Below are 9,819 nucleotides of genomic sequence, written 5' to 3'. Positions count from 1 at the left end.
AGCTATGCTAGAGGATGCTAAAAGTTAAAGTTAAGACAGCGAAGCCCTCTCAAAAGGGAATAAATACCAGAGTCTGATAAGATCTGCTGAAATTAGGGTTTCATTTCATTTTCATTTCTGATTTCTCAAAAATAACAAAGGAAATATTTTTGTTTTCACCCGTTACCCTTCGGCATTTAGTTTATTTTAACCGATGCCCCCTACCTCTGAATTTATATAAATGTATTTTTTAACCATAAACTTGCCTTCATGTGATAGGAAATGTTCATAGAGCACAGAGCCTAGTGCTATTTCTATGCTCATCTCCACTGCTTTCTGGCTCCGTCACATACAGCTGTTCTCTGCACATCACAAAGGTCGGTTGCAATCGTTTCAAAGTTGATATCATTTTAACTTTGAGCGTAGACTTCGTTCGCAATTCCGAGCGTTCTCTCCACATGAAACCAATGGCAAAGCCAGCGCAGAGCGTATTTACTGCTGATCATGTGAAGGCAGCTTTACACAACTCATTAGCGGGTTACCTGCCGGCCCGGTGCATGACTGCTTCAGTTACCACCAACTCTTAAAAGACACTAATCATTTTGCTGTAACTGCATGTGTCTATTAGACTGATCTTAGATAATTGGACTGCTTTTGCGATGAGGCTCATTTGCAAAGAAAAAAGGCACATTCTTTGCTAAATGTATGTATATTACCTCATTTAAATATTAGGTAATAGCATCAAGACGCTAATTGCTTTCAGTGCAGTTAGGGCTGCATTCCACTCTTTGTGGTTGCTTTGATAATTATACAGTTTATCTTTGTCATATTTGTGCAGGTTTAGCAGCCGCGATCCTTTTGTGAATTCAACCCTGACACTTTTGTCTTGAATCTACACACAGATTTATGTATGTGGCCCCAGGAGCAGCACAGTGGGGTTTCATGAAGAGTAACAAGTTGCTGGAGATGACTCTTGAACTAAAAAGAAGGAAAAGTGGGATTAGAAAAAGAGGGAGAGAAACACAGAAACATGAATAATTTTGATTGAAATTTAGCAGCAGGGATTAGAAAAGGAAAAGAACAGAATTTGGGTGAAAAGGTGAAGATTTATATATATGCATGTGACAGGCATTGTGGAATTATTATTTTCTGTGTGGGTGAGAGCAGATATACATGGATGTAAGGGCCGTTTTATCCATTAATATATGATTCATAGACAAGCAGAAGAAATGAGCTGCGGATGGGGACTGTCTTTCTCCTATTAAATCCTTCTTATTAAATACAATGCTTGATGTGAGCAGTCAGATGATCAGACAGCTTGTAAACAAGCCTGGAATCATTATTTAAGCTTAACACTAAAATGTGACCATTGTCTATGTGTTTGTTCAGACATTTAACTCAAAACTACAAATGTCAAGCTCATGGTGGTGCTTGAGGAAAAGTCATAGAATCACCAATTATGCTTCATTTTCTGGAATTTGAATTGAAGGAGCTGCAAAAACAAATGTAAATCTGGGACAATAAAGACTATTTAGTAGTTGCGATATTTAACTGGATTACTGAACATGTTTATCTGCTGGTGGCGCTAGTGGAATGTCAAAGTCATTAGGATTTATCTTCCGGGAATCAGTAATTGTAATCAGCAATCCATCCAATTGTTGAGCTATTTGCATTTGCACCAAATAGACCGACTGTCAGACTCACATTGCCATCCCTTTTTTTTTTTTATTATATATGATTTATTTGAGAGTTTTTATCATCAAACACAACAACAATACATTACAAAAACACTTCCATGTTCCAATTCCATGTTCCAGTAAATAGGTAAAATGAAAGAAAGCATTGTAGAGTATAGAGTGAGGTTGGTAGAGGTAGTTGTGATAGTACGACTATCAACGACACAACAAAGAAAATCTAAGAGTTCAAAGTAATAGGATGGCAGTGAATGGTCAGTGGGCAGGACACTAAACAAGCCAACCAGCGCTGACGGGTGAAAACTGTCATGGCTGAGAGTGAGTCAAAAAATACTTCCAAATTAGAGGTAGGGCAGGTCCAAAACATGTCGCTGAGATTGTGCCAGGTTACGTGCGAGGTAGTTTACTTTTAGACCAGTGGACTCTGTGGACTACTTTAAATTGTAAGACCCCGTGGCAGGCACAAATAGATGACAAGTGGACATGTTTCACAACTGACTGCCAAACCCCAGTCTCTATCTCTATATTGAGATCCTCGTACCAAATAGTGCGTATATTATCTGAGGCTGAAGGCTGGCATGTGGAGAGAGTGTTGTATATCTTTGAAATGGTACCCTTGAGGTAAGGCTTGATATCGAAAATTGTGTCAGCCCAGGTAGAAGGAGGAATAGTGGGCAAATCAGGGAAACGATTACGAACAAAGTCACGGTAAATTGAATACACTAGTTAGCTGTTGAAAAGATGCAAATGTTCCATCAATGTAAAGATGATTTACAGGGACAACCCCATGGTTTTCCCAGGTTGCAAAAGCCCCATCAATAATAGATGGAGGGAACAGCAGATTGGGATCTACAGGGGACAGAAGAGGTATTTCCTGGAATCCAAAGTGACGTTTAAATTGAGCCCATACCGTTAACTATAATATCTTTGGAGTGTTTTGAAGATGATAATGACAGGGGGAGCACAAGAGGGAATTCATAGAGGAAGAACCTCAAGAGGCGTCCTCAGTCTGTAGCCAGGTTGGGAGTTGATGTTAATACCACAACAATGCAATATAGTAATACAATAAAAGTTAAGTGATGCTCAACCACCCATTTAATTGTTTTTTTTAAGAATGCCTCTCCGAATTCTGGGGATTATTTTGTTCCATATAAACTGAGTTTTCCAGTTATTAATGGAAAAAAAAGTTTTTTTTTAATAGCTTAATAGCTTCTACGTCATTTGACATTGGTGGGTAGTCAACAATGACTCATAAAACTATTACAAATAGTTTATTTTGAAAATGGCGAAGTTTGAAAGGTAAATAAAAGTGTGATGCTGGGAGCAGGTCGAGTACACATCATACCCACTTTGCCATATGGTTAAGAAATGGAGTGAAGCAGAACTTTAAAGTAGAATAAAATGGAAGAAAGCCTACAGTGCCTTATAATTGTACTTAAAGCTGCAATAACTGAAATGTCATGGCCAATTGGGTTCAGCAGAAACAAGTTTAAAAATGTACATATTGCAAACAGTTGCTTATTCACACATCCGACAGACACAGAAACATCATCATTCATTTTAAATTGTGTTTGTTTCAACTTGTGAGAAAATTATCCGTCTCTTTAGTTGCTAAATGTTCCTCAATGTTGACCAAACTAGTCTCTAACTGTGTTTGCCTGCTGATTGCTGCTGTGCAGTTAGTGTACATTGGCTTTATCAGAGCTTTTTTAGAGCTGCGGCCTAAAAGGGTGAACCAAAGTGGGAATGTTGAAGGTCAGAAAGTTAAACAATGAGCTGAAAATCAGTATCTATAGCTGAAGCAGAGGGGAGCTGCAGATTCAGGTGATAATTCTCTGTAGTTCATCACTATGGGCGACCACTTTCACATCGTTTTCATCGTAAATGTACTTTCATTACTGTATTAGTGACTCCTAAGACCTGAACTACTGTAAAAAAAAAAAAAAGTGTATACATGTATTAACATACACACATATACACATAGGTTGGCATCAACACAAAGACACACTGGCTTGGCTCTGCAGTCGAGGGTGGAGCAGAGGGAGGGGCTGCAGGGTGTTGATGGCAGACCGGTCGATCAGCACACCTCAGAATTCTCATCAGTCTCGTCTGTGTCTCTCAGGCCACGAGCTTCCTTGAGAAGCCCCCGTGAGGTTTGGCTAAGAGCTGCCCATCAGTCAGCACCAGCATCTGAGACATCCATCCCTACCAGCTGCTGGCAGCAAAGAGCTCTAAAGAAAAGCCCAAGGTCAAAAACATATATGTAAACATACGTCATGTCAGTGTCAAACATGTCAGTGTGAAGGGCAACAGAGGGACATAAAGGTTTGTACTTGAATACACTTTATGCAGCTGGGAAAGCATGACAAATCTCTTATGTTTAGGTCTACTTAAGATCAACAGTTGTATCGGAGCCTAGGGAAACATTGGGGTCAGGTTTTATTCATTATATCAGAGTAAAGGCTTCTGAGCTTCCAACAACAGGACACACTGCCTTTGTTTCCAAATAAACTGCGCAGCAGAGACAGATCTGGTCTGTTGATTTTCATATGAAAATAAAGCTCGATCTCTTTGTCCATATATCGTTAACAACATGGCTACCGATAACAGCCTGGCTAACATTACTGTCCAAAGTAAGAAACAATTGAAAGAACTAAAAACCCTGATATCAGTGCTGTGATAAAGGCGGAGTAAAATACCCTCTATATCAATACATAGGCAGGTTTTGTTGCTTAATGATCTAGCTTAGTAGAAATAATGTTTTTTATCACTCCTATTCGCCTTTTTGTGCCTCCTCCGTCAATGAGGCTCTTTTTCTCTCTTTGCTAACTGGGGATTGCTGCTAAAAACAATTTGTTGAGTTGCCTCTTCGCATTATGCTCTCTCGTAGGCAATGTATATGTTCAAAGATTCAAAGGCTTTATTGTCATGTGCACAAAAGCTACAGGGTAGTTGTTGGCAATGAAAATCAAAAGTCCCAGGCTCCTCCAAAAAACTTAAAAAGACATAAAGTAAATATTGCAAGAGACACAACGGTGCAAGTAAAATGCAAATATATATCATATCATATGTCTAGGGCTTTTATTATGAAAGTGAGATCGCAACCCGGAGGCAGACTAAACGGAGAGGCTTACATACTGTCTTGATTGGACATGAGACGCAGCTGGAGCCCAGGTGAGCTGATGAGGTGGGAGTGTCTGGCTGGCTGGTGAGGTGGAGGTGGAGGTGGGGAGATAAGCAAACTGTGACACAAAGAGCATATGCTGATTTGGAGGATTTTTTTTTGCGCACATGATTAGCAATTAAAACAAAATAATTATGTCATTACGACTAACTTCATCATATCATATCTGACAGGATGAATTTTCTCAGATAAAGTTTATTTGCCTAAAATGATCCTATCCTTTTTTATGGCAAAGTTTCGACTTCTCATACTTTAAAACATCTATTATAATTTGAGACTATTTCCATCTGAATCATTTCTACAGACTGACAAAGAAGCAGCCAGCTAATGGATTTACTGAACCGAAAGCAGCACAAATAAAGATAATAAATCATGCAATGCAGATCTTTTAAACACTATTTCAAATTTCACTTGACACGTTAAATCTTACAATACGACAATTTGTGGGTTTTGGGTAACATTCTGTAATTCATTCTCGGCGAACAACAGTTGGGTGCAGTGACTGTGCAGCTTCACTTTGTCTTGTCGGCAGTGAAGTTGTCAGGTTTCACACACATTTTTTAAAAGCCTTTATTTGTTAACATTTCAGAAAATTGGCACCAATAAAGATGCTGAATGCTTGAATAGCTGAATTATCTATTAGCAGTTTCTGTCTGCAATGTACCCATAGATGCACAGAAAACTATCAAATCAAATCAAATCAAATCAAATTTATTTGTATAGCCCAATATCACAAATTATACATTTGTCTCAGTGTGCTTTACAGACTGTACAGGTTACAACATCCTCTGTCCTTAGACCCTCGCATCGCACAAGGAAAAACTTCCTAAAAGAAACCCCAAAATTAAAGGGGAAAAAATGGAAGAAACCTCAGGGAGAGCAACTGAGGAGGGATCCCTCTCCCAGGACGGACAGACGTGCAATAGATGTCGTGTGTACAGGATAAACAACATAGTACAAATACAACATTTGACAGAAATTATGTTGTGTTGGAAAAAAAAAAAAGAAATAGAAAGTTTGGATGAATCCAGGAAAAATGTCAATAAGGCTTCCCGGTGTCCAGCAGGACCAGGTCAGCAGGCGCTGTCACGATTCATGATCCTGACGTAAACTTTATCAGTGGCAACCTGCCACATGAGAGACAGACACTCCGGGGATGATACCCCGGATGGTGAGTTAGTAACATACATTTACATAAATGCATACAGATAGAGAGGGAGAAGAAGAGAGGGAGAAGAAGAGAGAGGGAGAGAAGGAAGAGAGCAGGGAGGTGTCCCCCGGCAGTCTAAGCCTATAGCAGCATAACTAGGGGCTGATCCAGGGCAAACCTGAGCCAGCCCTAACTATAAGCTTTATCAAAAAGGAAAGTCTTTAGCCTACTCTTAAATGTGGAGAGTGTGTCTGCCTCCCGAACACAAACTGGAAGCTGGTTCCACTGGAGAGGAGCTTGATAGCTGAAGGCTCTGGCTCCCATTGTACTCTTAGAGACTCTAGGAACCACAAGTAACCCTGCAGTCTGGGAGCGTAATGCTCTAGTTGGTTTATAAGGTACTATGAGATCTTTAAGATATGCTGGAGCCTGACCTTTAATTGATTTGTAAGTCAGGAGAAGGATTTTGAATTCTATTCTGTATTTTACCGGGAGCCAGTGCAGAGCAGCTAATACAGGAGTAATATGATCCCATTTCCTTGTTCTAGTCAATACACGTGCCGCTGCATTTTGGATCAACTGAAGAGTCTTAACCGACTTTTTTGGACAACCTGATAACAATGAGTTGCAGTAATCCAGCTTTGAAGTAACAAATGCATGGACTAGTTTTTCTGCATCATTTTGAGACAGGATGTGTCTTATTTTTGCAATGTTACGTAGATGAAAGAAGGCAGTCCTTGAGATTTGTTTTATGTGGGAGTTAAACGACAGATCTTGATCAAAGATGACGCCAAGATTCCTTACAGTGGTGCTGGAGGCCAAGTTAATGCCATCCAGAGCTTCTATGTCATTAGAAAATGCGTTTCGGAGGCGTTTAGGGCCAAGTATAATAACTTCAGTTTTGTCTGTGTTTAACATCAAAAAGTTGCTAGACATCCAAGTTTTTATGTCCTTAAGGCATGCTTGAAGTTTAGCCAATTGATTGGTTTCATCTGGTTTAATTGATAGATATAATTGGGTATCATCCGCATAACAATGAAAGTTTATAGAGTGGTTCCTTATAATATTGCCCAAAGGAAGCATATATAAGGTGAATAGAATCGGTCTAAGTACAGAACCCTGCGGAACTCCGAGACTGACTTTGGCTGTCATGGAGGATTTATCGTTAACAAGTACAAATTGAGATCGCTCAGATAAATAGGACTTGAACCAGCTTAGTGCGGTTCCTTTTATGCCAACACAATGTTCCAGTCTCTGCAGTAGAATGTCATGATCAACAGTGTCGAAAGCAGCACTGAGGTCTAACAAGACAAGAACAGAGACGAGTCCTTTGTCTGAAGCCAATAGAAGGTCATTGGTCACTTTCACCAGTGCCGTCTCTGTGCTATGATGAACTCTAAATCCAGATTGAAAAACCTCAAATAAACTATTATTATGTAAAAAGTCACACAACTGTTTTGCGACTGCTTTCTCAAGGATTTTAGCGAGAAAGGGAAGATTAGATATCGGCCTATAGTTGGCTAAAATCTCTGGATCAAGACCAGGCTTTTTAAGAAGTGGTTTTATTACAGCTACTTTAAAGGATTTTGGTACGTAGCCAGATAATAAAGACAGGTTGATCATATTTAATAACGAAGTGTTAATTAAGGGTAAAACTTCTTTAAACAGTTTAGTTGGAATCGGGTCTAAAAGACAGGTTGATGGTTTAGACGATGAGATTGTTGAAGTTAGTTGGTTAAGGTTGATTGGAGTAAAACAGTCTAGATATATTTCAGGAGTTACAGATGTTTTTAAAATTCCAACAGTTGAAGTTAAGTCATTACCAATTGAGGTCAGGAGGAGATTAATTTTGTCTCTAATAATTATAATTTTATCGTTAAAGAAACTCATAAAGTCGTCACTACTGAGAGATATAGGAATAGAAGGCTCTGTAGAGCTGTGGCTCTCTGTCAGCCTGGCTACAGTGCTGAAAAGAAACCTGGGGTTGTTCTTATTTTCTTCTATTAAGGAAGAGTAATAAGCTGCTCTGGCATTACGGAGAGCCTTCTTATACGTTTTAAGATGATCTAACCAGACTAAACGAGATTCTTCCAATTTAGTGGAACGCCATTTACTTTCAAGATTTCTCGACTTTTGTTTTAGTTTGCGGATTTGTAAATTAAGCCATGGAGCTTTCTTTTTCTGTTTTATGATCTTCTTCTTAAGAGGAGCGACAGAGTCGAGTGTTATTCGCAGTGAGGCTGCAGCGCTATCAACAAGATGATTAATTTGGGAGGGACTAAAGTTAGCATTGGAGTCCTCTGTTATATTGATATTGAGTCCTGGTATTGAATCAAGTGCTGATGGAATCACTTCCTTAAATTTAGTCACAGCACTTTCAGATAAACATCGAGCGTAGGATATTTTGCCTACTGGCTTGTAGTCCAGTAACAGGACTTCAAAAGTTATTAAAAAATGGTCTGATAAAAGAGGATTATGTGGACACACTGATAAACTTTCAATTTCAACACCATATCCCAGAACAAGGTCCAGAGTGTGGTTTAAACAGTGAGTTGGTTCATGTACATTCTGACTGAACCCAATTGAATCTAATATTGAGATAAATGCATTATTAAGGCTGTCACTATCAACATCCACATGAATATTAAAGTCACCTACAATAATTACTTTATCTGTTTTAAGGACTAAATTTGATAAAAATTCTGAGAATTCAGATAGAAATTCAGAGTACGGACCAGGAGGGCGGTACACAGTAACAAATAAAATTGGCTTTATTGTTTTCCATGTTGGGTTTAAGAGCGTAAGAACAAGGCTTTCAAAAGAGTTATATTTTAGTTTAGGCTTAGGATTGATCAAGAGGTTTGAGTCAAATATGGCCCCAACTCCACCTCCTCGGCCAGTACCTCGAGGAATGTGAGTATTAATATGACCAGGTGGAGTAGATTCATTTAGACTGACATATTCTTCATGTCTCAGCCAGGTTTCAGTGAGACAAAATAAATCAATCTTATTATCTGATATTAAATCATTTACCAATCCAGCTTTCGTTGATAAAGATCTGATGTTTAAGAGCCCACATTTAATTTTTTGATTTAGTTGCACTTTTGCAGTGGTGGTGTTTATTTTAATTAGGTTTTCATGTATAACTCCTCTTCTGTTAACCATAGACTTGATTAGTTTCAGTGGTCGTGGGGCAGACACAGTCACTATGGGGATTTGAGTGGGTGACTGCCCGGAAAGAAGCACAGAGAAGTGTGTAAGACTACAACTCTTTGTCCTGGTCTCAACTCTGGGTTGTCATGGATTAGGTCCACTAATAGACTGTGTAATATTATTGGATATGAGATCTGCTCCAGCCAAAGTAGGATGGATGCCGTCACTCCTAATCAGACCAGGCCTTCCCCAGAAAGTCCGCCAATTGTCTACGAAGCCCACATCATTATCTGGACACCACCGTGAGAGCCAGCGACGGAATGATGACATGCGGCTAAACATGTCATCATTCAAAAGATTTGGCAGAGGACCAGAGAAAACTACGGAGTCCGACATTGTTTTGGCAAATGTACACACCGACTCCACATTAACTTTAGTACACTCCGATTGACGCAATCGCGTGTCATTACCGCCGACGTGAATAACAATCTTACTGTATTTACGTTTAGCCTTAGCCAGCAGTTTCAAATGTGCTTCTATGTCGCCCGCTCTGGCCCCCGGAATGCACGTGACTGTCGTCGCTGGTGTCTCAAAATGAACGTATCTCAAAATTGAGCTACCGATAACCAGAGTTGGCTTCTCAGCTGGTGTGTCACTGA

At 39.5% G+C, this 9,819-nt stretch overlaps 1 long non-coding RNA gene across 1 annotated transcript; it reads right to left on the bottom strand.

The window, feature by feature from the left end:
• Window positions 1-2,929: 2,929 nt before the first annotated feature.
• LOC115024805 (uncharacterized) lies at window positions 2,930-4,916 on the bottom strand. Its single transcript, XR_003834157.1, has 2 exons — window positions 4,808-4,916; window positions 2,930-3,904 (listed from the first exon to the last, which is right to left on the bottom strand). It is a non-coding gene; the product is annotated as an uncharacterized LOC115024805 (long non-coding RNA).
• Between the last annotated feature and the right edge of the window lie 4,903 nt (window positions 4,917-9,819).

The sequence above is a fragment of the Cottoperca gobio genome, chromosome 19 (assembly GCF_900634415.1).
Source record: "Cottoperca gobio chromosome 19, fCotGob3.1, whole genome shotgun sequence".
Taxonomy (NCBI): Eukaryota; Metazoa; Chordata; class Actinopteri; order Perciformes; family Bovichtidae; genus Cottoperca; species Cottoperca gobio.
The sequence above is the reverse complement of the archived record's forward strand: the minus strand, read 5'-3'. Positions and strand labels throughout refer to the sequence as shown.